The sequence below is a fragment of the Ranitomeya imitator genome, chromosome 2, assembly GCF_032444005.1.
Source record: "Ranitomeya imitator isolate aRanImi1 chromosome 2, aRanImi1.pri, whole genome shotgun sequence".
Taxonomy (NCBI): domain Eukaryota; kingdom Metazoa; phylum Chordata; class Amphibia; order Anura; family Dendrobatidae; genus Ranitomeya; species Ranitomeya imitator.
The window spans coordinates 422,973,560-422,999,012 of NC_091283.1; the positions used below are offsets into that span (position 1 = coordinate 422,973,560).

Here is a 25,453-nt window from a genome sequence, read left to right on the forward strand (position 1 = left end):
CGAAGGGAGCTTCACCCCCTTGTAGCTATTGGCGAGTTGGATTAGTCCCCGGACAACGGGAGGCGATCATCCACCTGGCATCCTTTGGATGTTGAAGGTTTTTTTTTTTATAACAGGAGGGAATTCTGTTATTGAAGATGGAGAAGATACCCTATTATATGCGTATTAGGAATGCTGTTCGGTTCCTAGTGGAAGAGCCAAAGCGGGAGGAGAAAAACCTGGATTTTTTTGGCAAAAGATCTTTTGTTTGGTATTTTTTGTTTGGAGAAGGAGGAAATACTTACCATCATGGATTACCCTCGTCGAGGATACTATGATGTCACTTTTTGCAGTTTAGTAGTTTTTCTGAAATTCATGGATACTCTAAGGTATGTGAACAATAACCAGAGGTTGTCTGGGATCAGTGTGGTGCCACATTATGCCTTGGGCAGAAAACTCTTGGTTCATAATCTTGCCTTCATTACTCACTTTAGAACAAAAGTTACATAAAAAGGTCTCTATATCTTCTTCTTTCACATAAGGTGAATACATCTTTACAACCAAGTGGGAGTTTGGACTGGGAAATGGAAGCCTGATAGATTTAAATTGGGCGGAGCCAGAGGTGATATATTATTTTCTGGAATGGGGATTTTTTGTCAGAATTGCAAATTTTATGGTCATAGTTGTTAGGGTTGGCGGAACGCACCAAATATATAATTTATTAAATGGAATTGGTGCGTTCGCAACCCGGGATCCACCGTGCAGGAAAGCACCTGCTGCTAAATAATGGCGGCTCTATATGACGGTATATACCAACTCTGTTAGCTTCACAGAGTAACCGCGAGAGGAAAGCTCTGTGCCCTGTTAGACTTTCACAGAGGCACAGGCCAACTACCCAGATGTGAGCAGTGAGTGGTCATGCATGCATACAAAACTCCTCGCCGGAGGTGCCAGCATTCTAGGGGCTTATTTCAGCCGGGTCCCTGAACACATTCAAACACATGACCACATTGGCGCAAAGCATATAGCATAAGACGATACTAGCGCATGGCCGTGCGGTCATGCGCAGTTTATATAGTTGCAGCACAGGAAGCTGCTACTGAAGTTTTTGCCCTTTCAGGACCTTCCAGAAGGACCAATGGAAAGTGCTGCAGTACCTGAGCATGTTTTGCCCTTTCAGGACCTTCCAGAAGGACCAATGGAATGTACTGCAGCACCTGAGCATGTGACCGAACATGTGGCCCTCGACCTCCAATGGGAGACCCTGCCCTGGGTATGCTCAGTGTGAGTAAACAAGGACTTAGTCCCAGAGAGGCTCGCTCGCCGCAGATCAGTGCAGGGTACCATAGGAAAGCCAGAAAAGGCAGTAGTGACCCTATGCACCGAATCAGCCCCAGCGAGACGCTGGGAGTGACGTCTCCGTTGAGCAGAGCCCACTGCGGCCGATACCGAATGGGAGACCGCAGCAGACACGGATCGAGATTCCCCCTGTGCAGCAGAGGAAACTCGACTCCTAACATTACCCCCCCCTCCTAGGGCCCCCCCTCCTTGAGCCTCACTACGCTCAAAAGCTGAGATAAGCAGCGGAGCCCGAATGTGCTCCACAGGCTCCCAGGTTCAATCCTCTGGGCCGTGACCCTTCCAGTCCACCAGATAAAATTTCTTGCCACGTACCACCTTGCACCCCACAATAGCATTCACCTCAAACTCATTCGTGGATGAACCCGATGTCCCAGCAGATGACTCGGAAAACCGGGACAAATGAACGGGCTTTAAGAGGGAAACGTGGAAAGTATCGGTGATACCAAGGCGTGGAGGAATAGCCAAACGGTAGACCACAGGGTTGACCTGTTCCAGAACCTTAAACGGGCCAATGTAGCGAGGAGCAAACTTAGTGGACTCAACTCGCAGCCTGATGTTACGGGCGGAAAGCCACACTAAGTCGCCAGGAGCAAAGACCGGAGCGGGGCGCCGGTGTGTATCAGCCGAAACCCTCATTCTCTCCTTGGAGGCCCGGATGGCATCCGGTGTGCGGTCCCAGCTATCACGTGCCTCCACCGCCCAGTCTGCCACCCTAGAATCAGTGGATGACACGGGCATGGGCACAGGGACACGCGGATGCTGGCCGTAATTAAGGAGAAAAGGAGTTTGACCAGTGGAATCGGCTACGGCGTTGTTCAGGGCAAATTCCGCCCAAGGTAGCAAAGATGCCCAGTCATCCTGCCTAACAGAGATGAAATGTCGCAAATATGTCACCAGAGTCTGGTTGGTTCTCTCCACCAACCCATTCGTCTCGGGATGGTATGCAGAGGAGAGGTTTAACTCTATGCTGAGTAAACGGCAGAGCTCTCTCCAAAACCGAGATGCGAACTGGGGACCCCGATCTCTGACAATCTTATCAGGCATAAGCAAACGGAAAATGTGTTTAATGAACAACACCGCCAAGGCCCGTGCTGAGGGTAACCGAGGAAGCGGCACCAAATGCACCATCTTGGAGAAATGGTCGGTGACAACCCAAATAATGGAGCAGCCACGCGACTTGTGTAGACCCACCACAAAGTCCATCCCGACCATCTCCCAGGGCTTGTCTGCCACCGGTAGAGGGTAAAGCAACCCAGCAGTCCGTTGCCGAGGAGACCGATTCTGGGCGCAAGAAACGCACGCCTGATTATAGTCCTTGACATCTCGGGCCATATGCGGCCACCAGTATGTTCTCGCCAGAAGCTCAGATGTCCTCTTGGTCCCAAAATGCCCACCCACTCTGGAGGAGTGAGCCCAAGAGAGAACCTCCGGTCGCAAGTTAGCTGGTACGAAAGTCTTGCCCGGGGGCACAGACTCTAGCGAAACCAGAGCTACAGTTCTCAGGCTCTCAGAAGGGACAATAAGCCGAGGCTCCTCCTCCTCCGATGACACCACGGAGCGGGAGAGAGCGTCAGCACGAACGTTCTTCTCCCCGGAGAGGAAATGGAGAGTAAAATGGAACCGGGAGAAGAACAGGGACCATCTAGCCTGGCGAGAATTCAGCCGCTGGGCCGTTTGCAGATACACCAAGTTCTTGTGGTCAGTGAAGACTTGGAAGGGAAAGCGAGCTCCCTCCAAGAGATGTCTCCACTCCGAAAAAGCCAACTTCATGGCCAGCAACTCCCTGTCCCCGATGGAATAATTCCTCTCCGCTGGTGTGAAGGTCTTGGAGAAGAAGAAGCAAGGATCCTTCCGACCTTGAGCATCCTTTTGGAAAAGGACTGCTCCAGTACCAACGGATGAGGCATCCACCTCCAAGATAAATGGCTTATCAACATCGGGACGATGTAGGATGGGAGCGCTAGCGAAGTGTGACTTGATCGAGAGAAAGGCTTTGGAGACCTCCTCTGACCACAACTTGGGATTTGCTCCCTTCTTGGTGAGGGCAACCAAGGGAGCTACCAAAGTTGAGAAGTGTGGAATGAACTGGCGATAGTAATTAATGAACCCCATAAAGCGCTGCACCGCTTTAAGAGAATGGGGTTCCTGCCAGTCCATTACAGCCTGTAGCTTGGCAGGATCCATAGCCAAACCCTGGGCAGAGATGATATAACCAAGGAAAGGCAAGGACTCCTGCTCAAACACACACTTCTCCAACTTGGCGTAGAGGGAGTTTGCCCGTAAGAGGTCGAAGACTTTGCGAACATCTCTCCGATGGGAGTCAATATCTGGAGAGAAGATGAGAATATCATCCAGATAGACTACGACCGAGGTGGTGAGCATATCCCGGAAGATGTCGTTCACAAAGTCTTGGAAAACGGCTGGGGCATTACAGAGCCCGAAGGGCATCACCAGATATTCATAGTGCCCATCCCTGGTGTTAAAAGCCGTCTTCCATTCATCCCCCTCACGGATGCGAATCAGGTTGTAAGCACCCCGCAGATCTAACTTTGTAAATACCCTCGCTCCCCGTAGCCTATCAAACAGCTCAGATATCAGGGGTAAAGGGTACTTGTTCTTAACGGTGATGGCGTTAAGACCCCTGTAGTCTATGCATGGACGTAAGTCTCCAGTCTTCTTCTGTACGAAGAAGAACCCTGCCCCTGCCGGTGACACTGACTTCCTAATGAATCCTCTTGCCAGATTCTCCTGGATGTACTGGGACATTGCCTCCGTCTCCGGGAGAGATAACGGATAGACTCGACCCCGGGGAGGCTCAGCACCAGGCAAGAGGTCAATAGGACAGTCATAGGGGCGGTGAGGCGGAAGGGTCTCTGCAGCTCTTTTGGAGAACACGTCTGCATAGGGCCAATAGTGCTTGGGGAGAGAGGAAAGATCTGCGGGTACCTGTGTAGTAGCAACTTGAACGCACTCCCTCAGACATCTACCCTCGCAAGATTTACTCCAACCCAAAATTCTCCCAGAGGACCACTCAATATGAGGAGAATGGTAGCGAAGCCATGGTATCCCCAACAGGACCTCATCAATTCCCTCAGGAATAACTAATAGGGAGATTATCTCCTGATGTGATGGAGACACAGATAGCGTGAAAGGAATGGTTTGGTGGGTAATCTGTGAAGGTAGTGTTGACCCATTTACCACTCGAACGGTTACCGGCTTGGCGAGCATCACCAAGGGTATTGCGTGACGCTGGGCAAAAGCGGAAGACATAAAGTTACCCTCTGCCCCAGAATCCACGCATAGCTCGACCATAAGAGTGGATGGGCCTATGGTAATTGTCCCCTTGAAGGACAACTTTGAGGCAAACGTCGCCGTGTCTAGTGTACCTCCTCCAACTGCCACTAGACGCTGACGTTTCCCCGACCGCTGAGGACCCTTGGAGGCAAGGTGTCCTGACTGCTGGCAAACATGACGGACCTTATGTGCACGGGCAGACTGAGACTTGGATCCCGCTCGTGTCACCTCTAAGGCCTCATGTGACTCGGATGCCTGGACTGGAGATTCCAAAGGTTTGGCAAAGGTGGGAGCCAGCCGAAACCTCTGCCTACACTGGGCTCGCTCCAACCTCCGCTCGTTAAAACGGAGGTCAATACGAGTAGATACGGCTATGAGCTCCTCCAGTGTGGCGGGAATCTCCCTAGTGGCCAAAGTGTCCTTCACATGGTCAGCCAGCCCCCTCCAAAATACGGGAATGAGGGTTTTATCTGGCCATTCCAACTCAGACGCTAATGTCCGGAAGTGAACAGCAAAATAGCTGACCATGGTTGAACCCTGAGTCAAAGCCAGCAGTTGGAGCGCTGTATCATGGGTGACTTGAGGTCCTAAAAAGACCTGTTTCAGAGTGTCCAGAAACCTAGGAACACTCCGCACCACATGATCGTTGCGCTCCCACAGCGGCGTAGCCCACTCCAACGCTCTGTCCGACAGGAGAGAGATTATGAATCCCACCTTTGCCCGCTCAGTAGGGAAACGTGCAGCCAGAAGCTCGAGGTGTATACCACATTGGCTCACGAAACCCCTACAGGACTTACTGTCCCACTCCCCAGAGTATCTCTCAGGCAAAGGAAGGTGAGATAGGGTCGGAACAGAGGTGGCAGTGGGTAAAGCTGCTGCAGCCACGCTAGCAGCCTGAACAGCTATTGCGGTAACATCCACCGCCGAGGTTGCACGCTCAAGAGACGCCAACCGGCCCTCCAGCAGCTGGATGTACCCCTGCAATCGCTGTTCATCCGCCATTACTTAACCAGATCCTGGCGCTAGTATACTGTTAGGGTTGGCGGAACGCACCAAATATATAATTTATTAAATGGAACTGGTGCGTTCGCAACCCAGGATCCACCGTGCAGGAAAGCACCTGCTGCTAAATAATGGCGGCTCTATATGGCGGTATATACCAACTCTATTAGCTTCACAGAGTAACCGCGAGAGGAAAGCTCTGTGCCCTGTTAGACTTTCACAGAGGCACAGGCCAACTACCCAGATGTGAGCAGTGAGTGGTCATGCATGCATACAAAACTCCTCGCCGGAGATGCCAGCATTCTAGGGGCTTATTTCAGCCGGGTCCCTGAACACTCTTATACACAATCTCCTCGCCGGAGGTGCCAGCATTCTAGGGGCTTATTTCAGCCGGGTCCCTGAACACATACAAACACATGACCACATTGGCGCAAAGCATATAGCAAAAGACGATACTAGCGCATGGCCGTGCGGTCATGCGCAGTTTATATAGTTGCAGCACAGGAAGCTGCTACTGAAGTTTTTGCCCTTTCAGGACCTTCCAGAAGGACCAATGGAAAGTGCTGCAGTACCTGAGCATGTTTTGCCCTTTCAGGACCTTCCAGAAGGACCAATGGAATGTACTGCAGCACCTGAGCATGTGACCGAACATGTGGCCCTCGACCTCCAATGGGAGACCCTGCCCTGGACATGCTCAGTGTGAGTAAACAAGGACTTAGTCCCAGAGAGGCTCGCTCACCGCAGATCAGTGCAGGGTACCATAGGAAAGCCAGAAAAGGCAGTAGTGACCCTATGCACCGAATCAGCCCCAGCGAGACGCTGGGAGCGACGTCTCCGCTGAGCAGAGCCCACTGCGGCCGATACCGAATGGGAGACCGCAGCAGACACGGATCGAGATTCCCCCTGTGCAGCAGAGGAAGCTCGACTCCCAACAATAGTAAAGAGGAATGTAGTAAGATAATATGTACTAAATGTCTTATGGAGGGTCATACATACAGGGAATGTGTTAAAGAAAAGATTTGTAATCTATATAAAAAATCTGGCCACATTTTTAAAGAGTGTCCAGAGAAGACAAGCAGGAAAAAGGGTTTTCAAGAGCAAATGCAGAAACCTGGTGGGTGCGGCTAGTAATGATGGTCTTGTTGGTGCTACTGCAGTTGGCAGTGGTACATGTGAAGATATGCAAGTAGTAAACGAAGTTGGGAATTTACCTGAGACGTCTGAGGTGAAAGGAGGAAAAAGGACCTTGGAAAGTTTGTTTGTGAAGATGTTGAAAATGTTGAGGAATGTGTAAGATAAGGATTTTTATGTGAGAATTGGTTATGGTATTAATGCAATGCATAGAAAAGGTTATAGGTTCAGTTCATATAAAGAACCAGTAAAGAAGAGTTTTTTTGCAGATGAGAGGAGGTTTTTTGAAACTTAGAGTACATCCGGATATAATAAGAGCTTGGGAACTCTTCGATGAAACAGACCTTTGATGCAGATTTTTGGGATGTAATAATCTATTTTGCAATTTTGGGAGGGTTCGTCATTTGATGTAAATGTAAGATGAGTGATGTATCTTGAGGTGTTTTTATTTGTTAAAATGTTGTGCTTTCCGATGATGATGGGAATAGCTGTTGCACTGAATATGTGAACATGCTGTTTGAGAGTTGGGTTCCTTATAGTTTTGGTTACCGGACTGTGGAACTTCCCATCTGAGGAAAAAAAAAAAGGTAGTATCTGTTCTTATCAGTTTAATATCTGATACGTCCCCTATTTGGGGACCATATATTAAATGGATTTTTAGAACAGGGAGCTGGAAATGGAGCTTGCTCTGTCCACTCCACGCATTGACCCGTTATTGCAGTATCTCCGGGAACAGTGCACTGCTCTGATCCGGTTTCCAAAAACAGATTGAATTGAAATCAGCGCCAATTGTCTTTTAACCCTTCATGTGAATTCATTTCAGAGTCGAAAAAGCACATTTCTGATGCCAAATGTATCATTTTGCTCGATTTCACTTGACCATTTGCAACATTTTGTGGGCCTTGCTTTTACCTATGTATTTCAAGCATTGCATTGCCTTCAATATGCAATCAATTTGTCTTTACTGGTTGTTGCAACAGGTGTGTTAAGATGTAGGCCTGTATTAGGCCTTTGTTACAGTGTTGCAAATACACTGTGCCATCTACAAAATTAGGCCCCGTGCTGTCAGCACTTGGTGTTTACATTGAAGTATCCAATGAGTTGTTCTGTACTACCATACATACCACATTTGTGACCACACAAATTCCTTTGTAAAACATTGTCTCCCTCTTGTGGACTACAGACTTAAGTGCGTTGTATTATATGTATTTTTTAAAAAAAAAGGAAAAATGGTGCCTGTGCTGATGTTGAATATGCTCGTCTTGTCCATCTACACCTGTGTGAGTATTCTAATGCTTTTGAGCAATCAGGTGCGCTGCCTGCAGTAGATAGAATCTGTGCATGGAACCTTCACCTGCTGTCACAATGGGGCCTTTATCCATTGACTCCGGAACTCTCACGTGTCACAATGGGCTTTTGGCCTATCTCAGGCAGTGTAACATGGCGCCGTCTTCAGTCTGCTGCTGGATCAGCAGCAGACCACATGGTAGGGGGGGAGGGGATGTCTGTGCCCAGCTTCAGGAGAGCCAGGAACACAACTGCTCGCCTGTCTGTTTTTTGAATTTCCCTCTCTTTCTCGCAGTCACTTGCACACTTTAGAACAAAAGGGGGATGGAGGGTGTGTTAAAATAGGCGGATTTATGCAGATTAGGCGGAGTTATGCAGATTTAAAACGCGTTGTGCACAGTGTATTGAACACACACACAGTTTCTGGAAAGGTCTTCCCTGCGGCAATGTTTAGCTATGTCTCCACAATGGGTGTCGGTTGTAGGCCTTGGTGCGGCCAAAGTGGCAAACCATTTCAGGCCATCGCTTCTCGGCATTTTGGCTAAGATCAAGTGCAGTGGCTTTATAGTTGCTGTGCTTGGTCTGGCCTAAGGTGCTCAGGGTACCTGGCTCCTTGGCCTGGGGGGATTGCTTCACTTATCAGTGTGGCTTCACCCCCCTGCTGCTATTGGGGAGTCGGCTTAGTCCCTGGGCAACGGGAGGCGATCGTCTTGCTCTTCTTGTAGGAGTGAAGATTGTTTCTATAGAGGATGGTGTCTATTTCAGAGACCCGGAAGGAGGAGATGGTGTCTGTACTGGAGTTTGTGAGAGTCAAAGATGCTATTTGGCTTTTTGTTCATGAGGACTTCAGAGCTGCTAAGGATTTTTGGTTCATCATGCAGGAAGTCATCCTGGTGATTGTGAAGATGTTTTCTCCGTTGATCGACGAAGGTGATATTGTGACTTTTTTGAAGTTATATTGCAAGTCTGTCATCCCGAAAGGGAAAATACTTAATGAATATGGTTTTTGGACATCTAAAAGGAAGTTTCTGGTGCAGTTCAAGGTGGATGGTAAGGGGAAGATGTATGTTCCCCCTGCGCGGTTTAAAATTGGTAAAACTAATGGTGATTTTTTTCTTCAGTGGGATGCCCAGATTTTTCCGGAATTGTGGGCAGTATGGACATGATAGAGAAGACTGTGTTAAAGAGGTATGTCAGTTGTGTAAGAAGGAAGGTCATGCAGCAAAAGACTGTAAAGAGACGAAGAAGTGTAACTTATGCCTGGCGGACACTCATCTGTTTAAGGATTGTACAGGGAGGCATAGGGAACAGAGGAAAGAGGGTGAAGGGTCCATGGTACGTGCTCAAGAGACTATAAAGGTAAAGAAAATTGTGGTGGAAAAGAAGGTTGAAGATGGTGTGGAAACCATGGAGACTGGGTTGTCAACATTAGTATCTGGGGATAAAACAGAGAAAAGTGTATGGGAAAGAGCAAGGGAGCTTCCTATAGCTCGTACCGTGAGTGAAGAGATGGCAAATATGAAGGAAATGGGAATTGTTTTTAAAGAATTTCATGTAAAGATTAAGAGTAGTATTGCCAGCGATCCAGGAAGATTTTTCTCTACGTATAAAGTGGGAAAAAAGGTTAAGGAACAGGTAAAGAAAGATAGTTTCCCCTTCTGGATTGTCAGAGGAGTCTTTGGATAAACTAACACTTTTTGCAGTTAGACGAGGAATGGTACATTAGTACGTCGAAGAACTGGGGGTAATATTGATTTTGGGTATATTATGTTGTATTAGGGAATTATATTTTGTTAAAAATGGTTTGATGGGAAAAGATGTTATATTTTGTTTTTTGTTAATTGTTTTTTAATGAGAAATTGTATGTCTGTTATGTGTGGGAGGTGAAGAGGAGAGGGGAGTTTGATGCAGAGGGCATTTGGAAGGTAAAGAAGTGGAGATTTTTTGTTAATATTTCTTGATTGTTTTCTTGTTATGTAAATATGAATTTTGAAAAAAGAAAGAAAAATTTTCCGATGATGATGGGAACGGCTTTTTGTGTTTTAGTTTTGACACAGCTGTTTGGGAAGTTTTCTTCGGTTATGGTTTTCTAGACCGTGAAATTCCCCATCTGAGGGAGAAAAAAAAACAAAAAAAAAAATCTGTTCTTATCAGTCTGATACGTCCACTATTTGGGGACCATATATTAAATGGATTTTTAGAACAGGGAGCTGGAAATGGAGCTTGCTCTGTCCACTCCACGCATTGACCCGTTATTGCAGTATCTCCGGGAACAGTGCACTCCTTCTCTGATCCGGTTTCCAAAAACAGATTGAATTGAATTGAAATCAGCACAGCAAGCTGTCATTTAACCCTTTATGAGACTTCTTTTCAGGGTCAAAGAAGCACGTTTCAGATGGCAAATGTAGCAATTTGCTCAATTTCACTGGACCATTTGCAACATTTCCTGTGCCTTGCTTTCACCTATGCATGTTCAGCATTGGATTGCATCCAATATGCAATTAATCAATCAATCACTCTTTGCTGGTTGCAACAGGTGTGTTAAGATGTAGGTCCGAATGAGACCTTTGTAACAGTGTTGCTAATATATTGTGCCATCTACAAAATTAGGCCCCTGCTGTCTGTCAGTATGAAGTGTTTAAATTGAAGTATCCTACGAGTAGTTCGGCCATACATACTACATTTGTGACCGCATGCACAAATTCCTTTGTAAAACATTGGCTCCCTCTTGTGGACCACTGACTTTTAATTATGTGGTGTATGATATGTGTTTAAATGAAAAAGGAAAAATGGGGTCTGTGATGATCTTGAATGTGCTAGTCTTGTCTATCTTGTCTTGTACTGTGTGACTAGTATTCTAATGCTTTTGACCAATCAGGTGCGCTGCCTGCAGTAGATAGAATCTGTGCACGGAACCTTCACCGGCTGTCACAATGGAGCCTTTAGCCATTGACTCCGGAACTCTCACATGTCACAATGGGCTCTGGGCCTATCTAAGGCAGAGTAAAATGGCGCTGTCTTCAGTCTGCTGCTGTAGCAGCAGCAGACCACATGGTAGGGGGGGGGTCTGTGCCCAGCTTCAGGGGAGCTGGGAAGACAACTGCTAGCCTGTCTGGTTTTTGAATTATACTCTCACTCTGCCTGTTTCTTGAATAGGCCTCCTTACCTTGACAAGTCAGCTGGTATGTCACTCTCCATCAGGAGAAACGTTACCTCTTAGACCCCAGTCCAGTGCCTCTCACCTAGCCAAATCAGTCCTCTTGCTTCGCACTGACGAGGGCCAAGAGCCCCAAACACCGTGTCTGCGAACTGAGATACTGATTTGGCTTTAATCCTAAGTCATATTGCACGACTCGTTAATGAGTTGATTGTGACTTGTAGGATCGCTACTTACAACAGGTGCTGCTATAGAGTTGAAGTCCTCTTTTTCTCACAAGAGGCAATTTGCATATTTGCACTAATAGTTGCACTCTATAGCGCAAAAAGGATGGAGGGTGTGTTCAAATAGGCGGAGTTATGCAGATTAGGCGGAGTTATGCAGATTTAAAAAAACGCGTTGGGCCCAGCTTGAACACACCCCCACACACCAGAACTGCCATTTGAGAAGGCATCCAGAGTTTAGAAAAAAAAATGTCTTCCCCTGGGCAATCTTTTGGGCTCTCTCCACAGTGGGTCTTGGTTGTAGGCCATGGTGCGTCCGGAGTGGCAAACCATTTCAGGCCATCGCTTCTCGGCCTTTTGGCTGAGATCAGGTGTAGTGACCATATAGTTGCTGCCTTGGTCTTGACTGGAAGGTGCCTGGGTACCTGGCTCCTTGGCCTGGGGGGATTGTCTCACTTATGGTGGGACTTCACCCCCCTGCTGCTATTAGGGAGCTGGATTAGTCCCCAGGCAACGAGTTGCGATCCCCCGTCGAAAGGCCGAGCCCGTCTTCACGGCAAGCCTTAGCCAAAACTGCTGCGATGCCATGCGAATGGCAATTCTTGTCTGGCGCCGGCCAGATCAGGAACTCGATTAAGATCGAGGTTCCAGAAAACCATGTCGGGTACGACAACCCTTGAGAGTTCTACGTACAGGTTCTAAGGAATCTACTGGGCGTTAAGGAGAGTGACGTCTACTGCCTGCAGGAGAAGGGGCAGAACTCGTATGTCCTAATGCTGGCAACCAAGATTGTTTGCCAAAACTTCTATGAGCGAGTCAAGGACGAGCGTTTCAGCAAGCTGTTGGATGGAGTGGTCTTCACGGCTCTGTATGGCGAACTTGACGTACCCCTCGTAGTGCATATGTTCAACCCTCATGTGTCCCGAGAGGATATTGAGTTGTACCTGAACAGATACTGCACGTCTGTAAGGTACACGGGGAATGTCTAAGGGAGAAGCGCTTTCTGGAACGGGAAACGGCGCTTTATGGTACACTTAGGAGCTGACCCTGGGGGTGTAGAAGGCCTTATGCACCCCCCTCCACAGTGGTGCTGGGGAGAGACCATGGCTATCTGTTTTACAACGGACAGCCGCTCAGATGCCGAAAGTGTGGCGACCTTGGTCACTTGCAAAGTGACTGTAAAAATGAGCGGATGAGTCAGTGCCACAACTGTGGTAAATGGGGTCATGCCTCAAAGGACTGCAAAAACGAAAAGACCTGCAGTAGTTGCGGACGGGCTGATCACCTGTTCAGCAATTGTCCAATGCGGACAAGGTCTCGAGGTGGCTATGGGGCGTCTGTGGCTAGTTCCACAGGGGTCCCAGATGATGCAAGCAGGGCAAGCTCAGTGGTCACCGGTGTGAGCTTTGCGGACATCACTGCGGGTCTAATGCGGTCTGACTCAGTTGAAGCTCGGACGGTACCCAAGTCTAATGACTCGGCTCCCACAGCCGTAGTGGTACCCGTGCCTACTCCTGCAGGTGTCCAGGTTCCGCCTGGCGGAGGGGGGGGGCACTTCCTCAGAGGAGATCTGAGAAAGATCAAAAAAAAAGAGGCGTGTATCCAGAGCAGTTGGTGCCATTCCTGATGTCCATCCAGAGGTCCCTGCTGATGACCATGCAAACAGTGGATCGGATGTCTGCCCTGAAACCTGTCCAGAGGCCCAACCAGATGCCAATCCTGTCCAGAGGCCCACCTGAGTCATCCCGTAAAATCTTTCTGGCTGTTGCTCCACCTCTCCTCAGCCCAGAAGGGACTAACGTAATAGAGGAATACACGGACTCCGAGGATACTGCCAGTTTACTGACTGTCGTCTTTATCACCTGCCGCATCACAGATTATTGAGTTTGATGCTGAGTGCCAAGAATCATTAAAAAAGACTTAACATGGCAGACATCCACATTGCCTCACTGAATGTGAGAAGCTAAAAGAGCCCCACTAGGAGGGCTGCTTTGTTTACATGGCTAATGACTTTGAGTTTTGAGGTCTTTTTCCTGCAGGAGTGCGGTATTGATCATGGACTTTCATATCTCAACCTAATTAAAGACTGGACAGCAGGGCCCTCTGTCTGGTCAGGGTCAAATGAAAATAAAGCTGCTGGGGTTGGGATTTTATTCAAAGGTCAAAATGTAAATATTTTTTATCTGTCACCGAGATTGTTCCAGGCCGTGCCTTATTAGCCGACGTTGTTTTAAATGGTTTTACCTGTCGTTTTATGAATATTTATGCATCCCCCGAGAAAAATGAACGTGCCTCCCTTTTTAATTACATATCTTTGTTTTTAACAGGTCCATCTCCAATAATAGTGGGAGGGGATTTTAATTGTGTCATGTTGGGAGAGGGGCGGAGTGGTGGTGATGGTGCTGGAAGAACAGACAAAACATCTAGTCTGTTAAAACACCTAGTGACAGATCTTAAATTACTAGATGCATGGAGGAAGTCCTACCCTTCTGACCCAGGATATACGTGGAAGGGTAGAGGGCTGTCTTCTCGCATTGATTTTATTTTCTGTTCTAATGATGTTTTTAAATCCAGTAACGCAGGGCTGATGGAAAACATCTTTTCTGATCATGCATTGCTACATACCAACCTGCAGGTTCCTGGGGATGCAAATGTAGGGAAAGGTATGTGGAAACTTAATACTCTCCTTTTAGAAGACGAGTTGGTAAGGGCAGACTTTATAGCCAAATATGAATACTGGAGGGGGTGGAAACACCCAAAACAGAGTATGCTGGGGTGGTGGGAGTGTGTTAAAACCCGCATTAAAGAGTTTTTTTTTATCAAAGTTGGCAAAAGAAAGGCATGGGAAAAAAGAAAATGTTTTAGAGATTTTAATGTCAGGTTGCAAACTCTCCATAGGCTTAAGGAATGGGGAGTGCCTGGTGTGGATGGCGAGATGGCCAAAATCCAAACTGAAATCCACAAATTCCTGGACCAAAAAGGTAAAGAGGTCATTTTTAGTGCCCGTGTAAAATACTTGGAAGAGGGTGAGTCATGCTCGAGGTTTTTCTTTAAAAAAGGGAATAACAAAAAACAAATGATTGTGGAATTGGAAGGAGAGACCTCCACTGGGGGCATTTTAGAGAAAACATTTAATTTTTATAATGATCTTTTTAGTATTAAAAAAATTGATGAGACCATGCTTTTAGGAAATCTTAATGTTTTATCCCAGTTTTTAAATAAGGAGGACCAGGAGTTTTTAGAAAACAATGCTTTAACATCTGAAGTTGAAGCTGCCCTAAAGAGTTTTGCTAATGGCAAGGCTCCTGGATCAGACGGCCTCCCTATTGAATTTTATAATTGTTTTTGGGATACTATTAAAACTGATTTTTTACAAGTGGTTAGTGAAGCCTTTATAGCCAACTCTTTACCGTACTCATGGCGTAAAAGCATGATCACCCTCATTTTTAAAAAAAGGCGATAGAACAAAACTGGAAAATTGGAGGCCCATTTCACTATTAAATACTGATTATAAAATCCTTGCAAAAATTATTTCTGGTCGTCTAAAGGTTGTTATTAAAAATATGATCCACCCTGATCAGGTATGTGGGGTCCCCGGGAGATCAATCTGGGAGCACCTTAATTTAATTCGGGATCTGATCTGGTATCAGAAGGAGAGAAAACAACCATTAGCGATTTTATCCTTGGATTTTATGAAGGCCTTTGATAGGGTCTCCCACTTTTATCTTTTTAAAGTTTTAGAAAGGATTGGGTTCCCTATGTCTTTTATCCAGAAAATATCGCTTTTATACAAACAGTCATTTGCACAGATTTTAATTAATGGGTTTTTAACTAAAGAGGTGGTACTCCATTCTGGAGTAAAACAAGGCTGTCCCATGTCCCCACTTTTATTCGTCTGTTCTATTGAGCCACTGTTGTGCCTGCTGCGTCAGGACAAAGTGATCAGAGGGATTTTTATTCCAGGTGGGGGTGGGCAGCAAGTTAAGGCTCTGGGTTATATGGATGATGTATCAGTGTATGGCACCAGCTCTGCATCCATTAATAGAGCAATTTTAATCACGGGAATTTTTAGTGCGGGTTCTGGTTTTAAGCTAAACATAAATAAATGTGACTGTTTTATAATGGGCCAATGGGAATCAGACCTCCCCCGGGTCCCAACACAATCAGTTGGAATTAAGATTCTGGGCATCTTGTTCAATCAGGCAAATGATGGTAAGGAAAACTGGGACCTGGTACTCAATAAATTGCACCAAAAAATTTCCCTGTGGCAAATCCGCATATTATCTATGGAGGGCAAGATCCTGGTGATCAAGATGGTATTGCTTCCCATCATTTTGTACGCCGCCATGGTCTTCCCTCCAAATTCCCTTTACCTAAAAAAGCTAATGAAACCCATGTTTTACTTTCTTTGGGGTTCCAATATGGAGAAATTAAGGAGGGAGGTGGTTTGTAAAAGTAAAAAGAATGGTGGTAAGGCGTTTCCCAACCTAAAACTGTTCATTTTTATAAAGTTTTTTGTATTTTGTTATAAAAATCTGTACAATGTTGGGGCTTTCTCGTGATTCCTGAGGTATGCAACAGGTTTCACTTTCAGGAAGCTGGATTTCAGCATGAACGCTAACTCTCCTTTTCTTCTATCACCTCCCGAACAATACAGAGTCCTGGAAAGCACCATTTCTGAGTATGATTTAGCTCAGGTTGACCGTCAGTTTCTTCTTGACCAGCGGAAACTGACAATTATTTGTAAGGGTTATGAAGTGATGCAGGACGTGTCCAATTTTTCCATTTCCAAAAGCAGGATAGTATGGAATAATGTTGCCTGTCCAGCCCTTAGTAATTCCCAAAAGGATCTGGCTTGGCAGGTAGTCCATCAATGCCTCCCAACAAGAGCCTTCCAGCACCATAGGGGTTTGGTTGCCAGTGCCAGATGCCCTAGAGACAGATGTGCGCCAGACGAGTCAGTCTTTCACTTATTTTGGGATTGCTCCTATGCTCAGGAGCTCTGGCAAACAGTGGGTACCCTATTAAAGTGGATATGTGGGATACAAACCCTAACCTGTGACACAATTATTTATGGTATTATTAACTGCTCTACCATGAAACAAGCACGAGTGGCATGGCTAATGATCAATTGTTTTAAAGAATCCTTATGGAAAGTGCGAAATATATTTCTGTTTAAGCGTGATTTTATTTCTGTAAATGACTGCATTGGGTTGGCACTATGTGAGATGTATACATACTACCTGCGAGATTGTAAAAAAAATGGGAGTTAAAGAAGCAAAACAGTTATGGTGTTTACAAATTTGGAACATGTATTTACATATGTAAATTATGTGCATATTAGTTGTTTTTATTTGTGTTCTTAATTGTACTTTTAATCAGATTTTGCTTTAAGCCATGTTTTATTCAAGTGTGAATTTTATTGTACTTGGATTATTTTTAACAATAATGGTTTTAAAATCTGAAAGAATTGTAAATGTGTCTCAGCAAAAGAAAAGAACACAGTTTTATATGCATATGTATTGTACTGTTTTTATATTTTTTTTTTACCCCGTTTTAAAATCAGATTTGTATTTGTTTTTATGTCAGATTTTATTCAAGTCTTTGATTTGTTTGAAATTTATGATGCATGTCTGATTTTAATAAAGCTTATTTGAAAAGTGATCTGTTCTTATCAGTTTAATATCTGATACGTCCCCTATTTGGGGACCATATATTAAATGGATTTTTAGAACAGGGAGATGGAAAAAGAGCTTGTTCTGTCCACTCCACCCATAAACCCGTTATTGCAGTATCTCCGGGAACAGTGCACTCCTTCTCTGATCTGGTTTCTAAAAACAGAATGAATTGAAATCAGCGCAAGTTGTCTTTTAACCCTTTATGTGGTTTTATTTCAGGGTCAAAGAAGCACATTTCACATGCCAAATGTAGCATTTTGCTCGATTTCACTTGACCATTTGCAACATTTTGGGTGCCTTGCCTTGCTTTCACCTATGTATGTCAAACTTTGTATTGCATTCAATATGCAAATCAATCAATTTGTCTTCACTGGTTGCAACAGGTGTGTTAAGATGTAGGCCTGTATTAGGCCTTTGTTACAGTGTTGCAAATACACTGTGCCATCTACAAAATTAGGCCCCGTGCTGTCAGCACTTGGTGTTTAAATGGAAGTATCCAATGAGTTGTTCTGTTCTACCATACATACCACATTTGTGGCCACATGAATTCTTTTGTAAAACATTGTCTCCCTCTTGTGGACTACAGACTTTTAAATGCGTTGTATTATATGTATTTTTTTTTTTTTTTAATGAAAAATGGTGCCTGTGCTGATGTTGAATATGCTTGTCTTGTCAATCTACACCTGTGTGAGTATTCTAATGCTTTTGAGCAAACAGGTGCGCTGCCTGCAGTAGATAGAATCTGTGCACGGAACCTTCACGTGCAGTCACAATGGGGCCTTTATCCATTGACTACGGAACTCTCACGTGTCACAATGGGCTCTTGGCCTATCTCAGGCAGTGTAACATGGCGTCGTCTTCAGTCTGCTGCTGGAGCAGCAGCAGACCACATGGTGGGGGGGTCTGTGCCCAGCTTCAGTAGAGTCGGGAAGACAACTGCACGCCTGTCTGTTTTTTGAATTTCCATCTCTTTCTTGCAGTCACTTGCACACTTTAGAACAAAAGGGGGATGGAGGGTGTGTTAAAATAGGTGGAGTTATGCAGATTAGGCGGAGTTATGCAGATTCAAAACGTGTTGTGCACAGTGTATTGAACACACACACAGTTTCTGGAAATGTCTTCCCTGTGGCAATGTTTAGCTATGTCTCCACAATGGGTGTCGGTTGTAGGCCTTGGTGAGGCCGAAGTGGCAAACCATTTCAGGCCATCGCTTCTCGGCCTTTTGGCTCAGATCAAGTGTCTGTCCAGGAGCTTCTTTGAGTGCTGTCCCTCGGCCTTCTGGCTGCGATCTTGTGTCGCGGTCAGGGGGTGCGAGTGTTTCCTGGCAGCGTGCTGCTAATTTGCTACTGCGATATTCGTATCGGCAGAGAAGATTGAAGATGTTCATCAAGAATACGATTCGTGTGGTCGTGGAAGATGGTGCCAAAAACAACGTGGTGTACGTGGTTCGTGACCTGCTGGAGGGAAAGGCTGGAGCTCATCGGACTGATATTTTCAGCGTCAACGAATTTCATAACCAAGGTACATATGATGTTACCTTTGTGAGTGAGCCTTGCTGTTTAACTGTGTTTGAGTGGCTCCGAAGTCATGATGGTGACCCATGCCTGGAGGGAGTGCGGGTGGAGCCTCTGTTTGGGCTCATGGAAAAAGTGGTGACGGTTACTGTATATAACCCTTATACAGAAGTAATTCTGCTGGAGCAGTTCCTGGCTCGGTACTGTGAATATGTGAAGGGTGGAGAGAAACAGAAAAATTGCTTAGGCATTTTCAACTGCAAGTATGTGTTTCGTGTGAAACTGAGGAAAGACCCAAGTTGTTTGGGAGGTTTCACCCACCCCCCGGCGAATTTTTCAGTGGCGGGTCATAGGGGCTTTCTGACATATGCAGGGCAGCCTCTATACTGCAGGAAGTGTTTCCAATTTGGGCACTTGCAGAGCATGTGTGATAAGAGCTTGGTTTGCCATAATTGCAAAAGAGAAGGCCATGCGGCAGCTCAGTGTCCAATGCCACGTGAGTGTGACCGGTGTTGTAATACAGGGCACCTGTATAAGGACTGTCCATATGGTGGGCCGTGGAGGTCGACTAGAGAGGAGGAGAGGCGGGAGGAGGAAGAAAAGAAACGTGAGGAGGAGCGGAGGCAGGAGGAGGAAAAAAAGAGAGGAGGTCAAGAAACGGGAGGAGGAGAGGAAGCGGGAGGAAAGCAAGGCTTCTGCGCAGCAAAGCGCTGAGGTAATTCCGCCCTCTATGATTGAGAGACGGCGGGAGAGGCGGCAGGAGGACAAGGAGGCTGAAAGAAGGAAGTAAGAGCAGGAGGACAAATTATTTTGGAGAGCTGCAAAGCAGGAAGAGCGTGCTATGGCTAATAAAAATAAGAAAAAAAAGGAGGTCCCAGTTACCAAAGCTGAGGAGATGGGATCATTGATGGACTTTGATATTTCTGAGGTGGAGGAGATGGCTGAGTCTTTGATTCCCGAGTCTGACCCAAGAAACATTGGTGTTTTCTCCTCAGAAGAGGAGCCTGGACGTCGAAAGTGTCCCAGGGAGGGTGGTGGGGAAATCCATGATTTTGAGGTTCCTGAAGGAGGAGCGCCCCAGAGGAAGGTTGGGCGGAAGACACGTGTGGAGGAGTGTATGGAGGTCAGCGGCTCTGAAAGCTGCTCAGCGCAGATGGTGGAGGAGGACAGTGGCGATCCTGCATAGTTATGTGCTATTGTTTCAGTAGCTAGGTGTTTTTTTTATGTATATAGCAGTTGCCTTTAAAAATTGTGTTTTGTTTTTTTTTTCCTTCCATGTAAGTTGTGTAATGTCCTGTTTTGTAGGTTGTTTTTTTTAGTATTTTTGTTCCTGTGTATGTTATGGGTTTTGCAATCATATCACAAAATGTGAGGGTTTTTAAAAACAGGTTGCGGCGGGCGGCCATTTTGGATTTTTTTGCAACCCAAAATGCAGGAATTTTTTGTCTGCAGGAGTGTGGGATTGTGGATGATGTGAAGGGGAGTGAATGGCCTCATGGTGCGTCTGTGTGGTCAGGGAGTGCCTGTAATAAAAATGATGGTGTGGGTTTTTTGGTGAAGGGAAATGATGTGAGTTTGTGTGACTATATGGTGATTGAGGTTGGGAGGTGTGTGTTGACAAATTTTGAATTTAGAAATGTTCGTTTTTGTGTTATTAATGTATATGCTCCTGTGGAAAAACAGGAGCGTAAAGTTTTATTTGAAAAAATTAAGCTTTTCATTCCAGGAAGAGTACCTGTTGTGATAGTGGGTGATATGAACTGTGATGTGGGAAGTGTGAATGTGGATGTGTCAGGGAAAGTGTTAATGGATATGGTGAGTGATTTTGGTTTAAAGAATATGCAGCGTGCATGCAAGATAACTCCGTTGTTAAATACGTTTTTTTCTGACAGTGGGAGGGTGGCGTCTAGATTGGATTATTGTTTTGTTTCAAAAAATCTGATTCCTGTTAGTTATGCACAGGAGAGTGTGGTATTTTCGGATCATGTGTGTATGAAGTGTGAATTGGATTTGCATGTTAATGAGGTGGCTGGGAAAGGTGTGTGGAAGTTGAATGTGAGCTTGCTGGAAGGACAGGGTGTGAGAGAGGAGTATGAAAGACATTATGCAGAATGGTGTGGGTGCAGGAGTGATTTCAGAAATGTGTGTGAATGGTGGGATTGGGTTAAATGGAAAACCAAGAGTTTTTTTTAAAAACTCGGGTACAAGTGTGCGGCTGCAAAGAGAGAAAGGTTTGTTTTTTTAAATGCAAGACTGAGTGTGTTGTATAAGTTGAGGGCCGGAGGGATGGATGTGAGTGAAGATTTAGTGAAAGTGAAAAAAGAAGTGAATGATTTTTTGTTAGAAAGAGGGAGGAGTATTGTGTACAGTGCCAAGATAGAGAATTTGGAGAAGAATGAGAAGTGTTCGCGTTTTTTCTTTAAAAAAGTTTTTGGGAAAAGACAGAGTATGAGTGTTTTGAATGGGATGGATGGAAATGAAGTGAGTGGTGTGGACTTGTGTGAGGAAGTGGCAAAATTTTATGATGATTTGTATGGAGGGATGAAGGTTTGGAGAGTGAGGTGCTGAGTGTTTTGGAAAATAGTTTGAATAATATAGAAAGGGAAAGTTTGATGGGTGATGTGACGGGTGAAGAAGTATGGAAGGTGGTGTGTAGTATGGCGTTGAATAAAACACCGGGAAAGGATGGTCTACCGGTGGAATTTTATCGTGTGATGTGGGATGTGATTGGGAAGGATTTTGTGGATGTATGTAAGTATATGTGGGCGAATGCAGAGGTGGCAAATGGTACGCGTGCAGGGGTGGTTGTGTTATTGCCAAAAAAAGGTGATTTGAAAAATCTAAAAAATTGGAGGCCGATCACATTGCTAAATTGTGATTATAAGATTTATGCGAAACTTTTGGCTAACAGGATGCGTGGCGTGGTTGGGAGTGTGGTGGGTGAGGAGCAATGTTGTGCGGTGCCTGGAAGACGAATACATGGAAGTTTGTGTAGGTTGAGAGATTGTTTGTGGGACTGCATGAATCGTAAGAAGGGGGTGTATGTGTTGAGTTTGGATTTTGAGAAGGTGTATGATAGATTGGCGCATGGTTTTTTGTTTAGTGTGTTGGTGAAGATGGGTTTTCCTTCTGAGTTTGTTGAGAGAGTGAGAAGTTTGTATAAGAATATTTATAGTTGTGTGTTGTTGAATGGAAATGTGGGGAGGAGAGTAAATGTATTTTCGGGTGTTCGGCAGGGGTGTCCTTTGTCCCCTATCGTATTTATATGCGCAATTGAGCCTTTGTTATGTCTGTTAAGAAAAGATAAGGTGATTCGGGGTGTGCAAGTACCGGGGGGTGGGGGGAGAGAGTGGAAGATGAGTGGCTATATGGATGATGTGTGTGTGCTGTGTGATTCAGAATGTTCGGTACGGCGTGTGAAGTTGTTGGTTTCTATTTTTTGTGGAGCATCTGCTTTTAAAGTGAATTGGGAGAAGAGTGAGTGTAAGAATTTTGGGGGGAGGAGTCTGAGCGATGATGCTGGAGTGAATGTGGTGAGTGGACCAATAAAGGTTTTGGGTGTGAAATTTTCAGAGAAATTGGATGGAGAGGAAAGCTGGGTGGATGTGAGAGAGAGAATGGAGCCTAAGTTAAATTTTTGGAATTTGAGGGATCTTATGTTTTTTGGTAAAATTTTAGTTATTAAGAGTGTTGTGTTACCTATTTTTTTGTATGTTGCGATGGTTTTTCCACCAAGCTACATGTGTATTAGAAGATTAAATAGGGTTTTGTTTGTCTTTTTTTGGGGTTCATGTATGGAGCGTGCAAGGAGAGAAATTGTTATGAAGAGTTTGGATAAGGGGGGACTGGGTTTCCCAAATTTGAATGTATTTTTTGGCGTGAATATTATGGTGTATGTACTAGGTGTGATTAGGATGGATGGGAAGTATGCATGTATGTGCAGGTTTTTGTTTGGAAATTTCTTGTTTCGTTTGAAATGGCGTGAAAGCGATCTTAGGAGCCCAGTGGCTTTTGAGGTTCCTGTGTGGTATGTGTGGGTTTACAAATTTTTAGTGAAGTATGAACTGTGTGATGTGGATGTGAGATTGTTAGAAAAGAAGAAAGCTGTATATAAGATGATTGAGTGTAGAGAGATGGAATGTGACATTTTTGTTGGACGAGCTCACAGGCTGTCCTTGCCAGATCTTAAATTGGTAAGAGGGGATGATGTGCAGAAAGTATGGAAGAAGGTACGTATGAATGGTATGACAAATAGGCAGAGTGAGATTGTATGGCAGTCATTGCATGGGCTGTTACCGGTGAGGGAGTTTCTGAAAAATCGGGGTTTAGTGAGGAGTGAGAAGTGTCCGAGGAATGGCTGTGGTGGGAGTGAGAGTGTGGTGCATTTGTTTTGGAATTGTCAGTATGCTAGAAGTGTGATTGCAGGTCTGGGTCGTTTGTGTAAGGAGCTGTGTGAGGTGAATCTGTTGTCTTTTGAGCTTTTTATGTTTGGATTGGGTATGTGTGGGGAAAAGGAGAGAGTATTGTGGTTGATGATGGCATGTATAAAAGAGGTATTGTGGGATGTGAGGAATATGTATGTGTTTAAAAGGAAGGATATTGAGGTTAAAAATTGTATAAGAATCATTTTGGGAAAATTGTATTTTTGCTTTGTGTGTGATCAGAGGAGGAGAGGGGAGGTGGATGCAGAGGGAATTTGGAAAACTAAAAAGTGGAAACATTTTGTTAATGTATCTTGAGGTTTTTTTTGGTTGTTAACAATACTTTTTGTTGCGTTTTCCAATGATGATGGGAATGGCGGTTACATTGAGTATGTGGCACGCTGTTTTGGGAGTTGAGTTCCATATAGTTTTGGATATCTGACTGTGGAACTTCCCATCTGAGGGAAAAAAAAAAAAAGTCTGTCCAGGAGGTTCTTTGAGTGCTGTCCCTCGGCCTTCTGGCATCGCCACTTCTATGGCTTAAGCCAGATGCTGCTATAGGGGGATAGTGAGGAAGAAACGGGAAGGCGATCCTTGAGGCGTGACTATGGGAGTCAAGCTGAAATTTGCTGGGACCGGGTACCCCCAGGTCAAGAATGGATTCAGAATTGAGGTCGCTGAAGAAAAGAAGGGACACTTCTCCCTGTCCTACCTGGTGAATGCCATCTTCTATGAAGCCCTGAAGGTAAAAAAGACGGATATCGTTTGCCTGCAAGAATTTAGGAAAGATGGAAGGTACATGCTGGTTCTTTCTACTATGGCTGCTTGCCAAAACCTCTTCAGAACCTTGACTGGCTTTAAAGAGCACCCTTTTAGATGGACTTACTTTCACTGTTCTTTACTCTAAGGGGGATGTCCCAGAGGTTGTGTTCATGCACAATCCTTTTTGCTCCCAGGATAGTATTACTGCTTTCCTGAGGAGGCATCGTATCTTTATACAGTTTTTCCACAGGATCAATAACGAGGAGGGCTTGTGGACGGGTAAATACAAGTACTTTTTCAGGTTTGAGGTGGACCTCCAGGGACCAGGGGGTATTCACTATCCGCCTATGAACTTTTCACTTGGAAGAGATACTGGCTTTCTGTATTTTCCTGATGCTCCTTTCTTCTGTAGAAGGTGTAGTACGTATGGCCACACCCAAGAGTCCTACAGTAATCAGCCAACCTGCAGGAGGTGTAACGAGACCGGTCACATGTGAGAGACTGCAATAACCAGGTAAAGTGTGATGCTTGTGGTGAGGATGGACATGTCTTTCGGGAGTGTCGGGCTAGAATCACACCTAGGTCCTTTGCACAAGTGACCGCGGTCAGGCCTGCTGCTCCGACTATTGTTACTGAAACTCCATTGAGCCTCCTAGCAGATATCGGGGAGGCAGTCGCTTCCAGTGAGGAAGAGGATGACTCGGAGATTGAGGACATACTTGAGGACGCCCAGGTTCAGCCTCGTGGGTCAGCGGGTTTTGGCATGGAAATTTCGGAAGTGGAGTCACCTCTCCCTCTCCAGTCTGGTGTCCGTGGAGAGGGGGAAATGGATTGGTCTAAATCCCCAGCCATATCTTGGAGTGAAACTGCCTCAAAGGAACCTGAAGGTGGTGGCCAAGGAGACTTGTCTGCTGCCAGGTCCTCTGATGAGGATGAACCTAGTGTTTCCAGGAAGAAGCCAAGGACTTGACTGTTGCTCCTGTGTGTGATAGTCCGGTGGGTTTTCGTGTTTACTCGCCAGATGTCTTTTCTCCTGAAGAGGTGACATTTGGCATCCCGTCAAGTGCCAATAACTTTGATGTGCTTGATATGGGCTGAACATTGTTTTTTTTTTTCTTTTTGTAGGTTTTGAGGGATTCCCCTTTTATGCCACATCATTCTGGTTGGGACATTGTGTCCCTTAATGTTAGGCAAATTTGATCTGTCACCCGTATAACTACTGTTCTGGACTATCTTAAGAGTCTGAGTGCAGATGTCTACTGCCTACAAGAATGCGGGATTTTTGAATCTCCAGGGGATAAAGACTGGCCACATGGCAAGCATGTCTGGTCGGGATCAAGTTCAAATAAAAATGATGGGGTGGGAATTTTGGTTGGTAACAAAAATATTACTATTGACAGTTATACGGTTGTGGAGGTGGGTTGGTGTATTTTTTTTTTATGTTATAGGGGGTGGAAGGTTAGAATTATTAATTTATACTGTTCTACAAAAAAAGCAGAGCGACTTCCTCTTCTTGAGAAATTGAGTTTTTTTCTTCCAGGGAAAATACCTACTGTTTTTGTTGGTGATTTCAATTGTGCCACAGAAGGGAATGTGGACATTAGAGGGAAAAAGTTGTCCCAACTAATCCTTGATTTTTCTT

The 25,453-nt window shown here is 45.3% G+C and overlaps 1 non-coding gene and 2 pseudogenes across 1 annotated transcript; all 3 read left to right on the forward strand.

The window, feature by feature from the left end:
- Window positions 1–7,330: 7,330 nt before the first annotated feature.
- Window positions 7,331–7,514, forward strand: LOC138668015 (U2 spliceosomal RNA). The gene has a single exon (XR_011319045.1). It is a non-coding gene; the product is annotated as a U2 spliceosomal RNA (small nuclear RNA).
- Window positions 7,515–10,136: 2,622 nt separating this feature from the next.
- Window positions 10,137–10,341, forward strand: LOC138668238 (U2 spliceosomal RNA; annotated as a pseudogene).
- A 6,739-nt stretch (window positions 10,342–17,080) lies between these two features.
- LOC138668180 (U2 spliceosomal RNA) lies at window positions 17,081–17,253 on the forward strand (annotated as a pseudogene).
- Window positions 17,254–25,453: the final 8,200 nt, after the last annotated feature.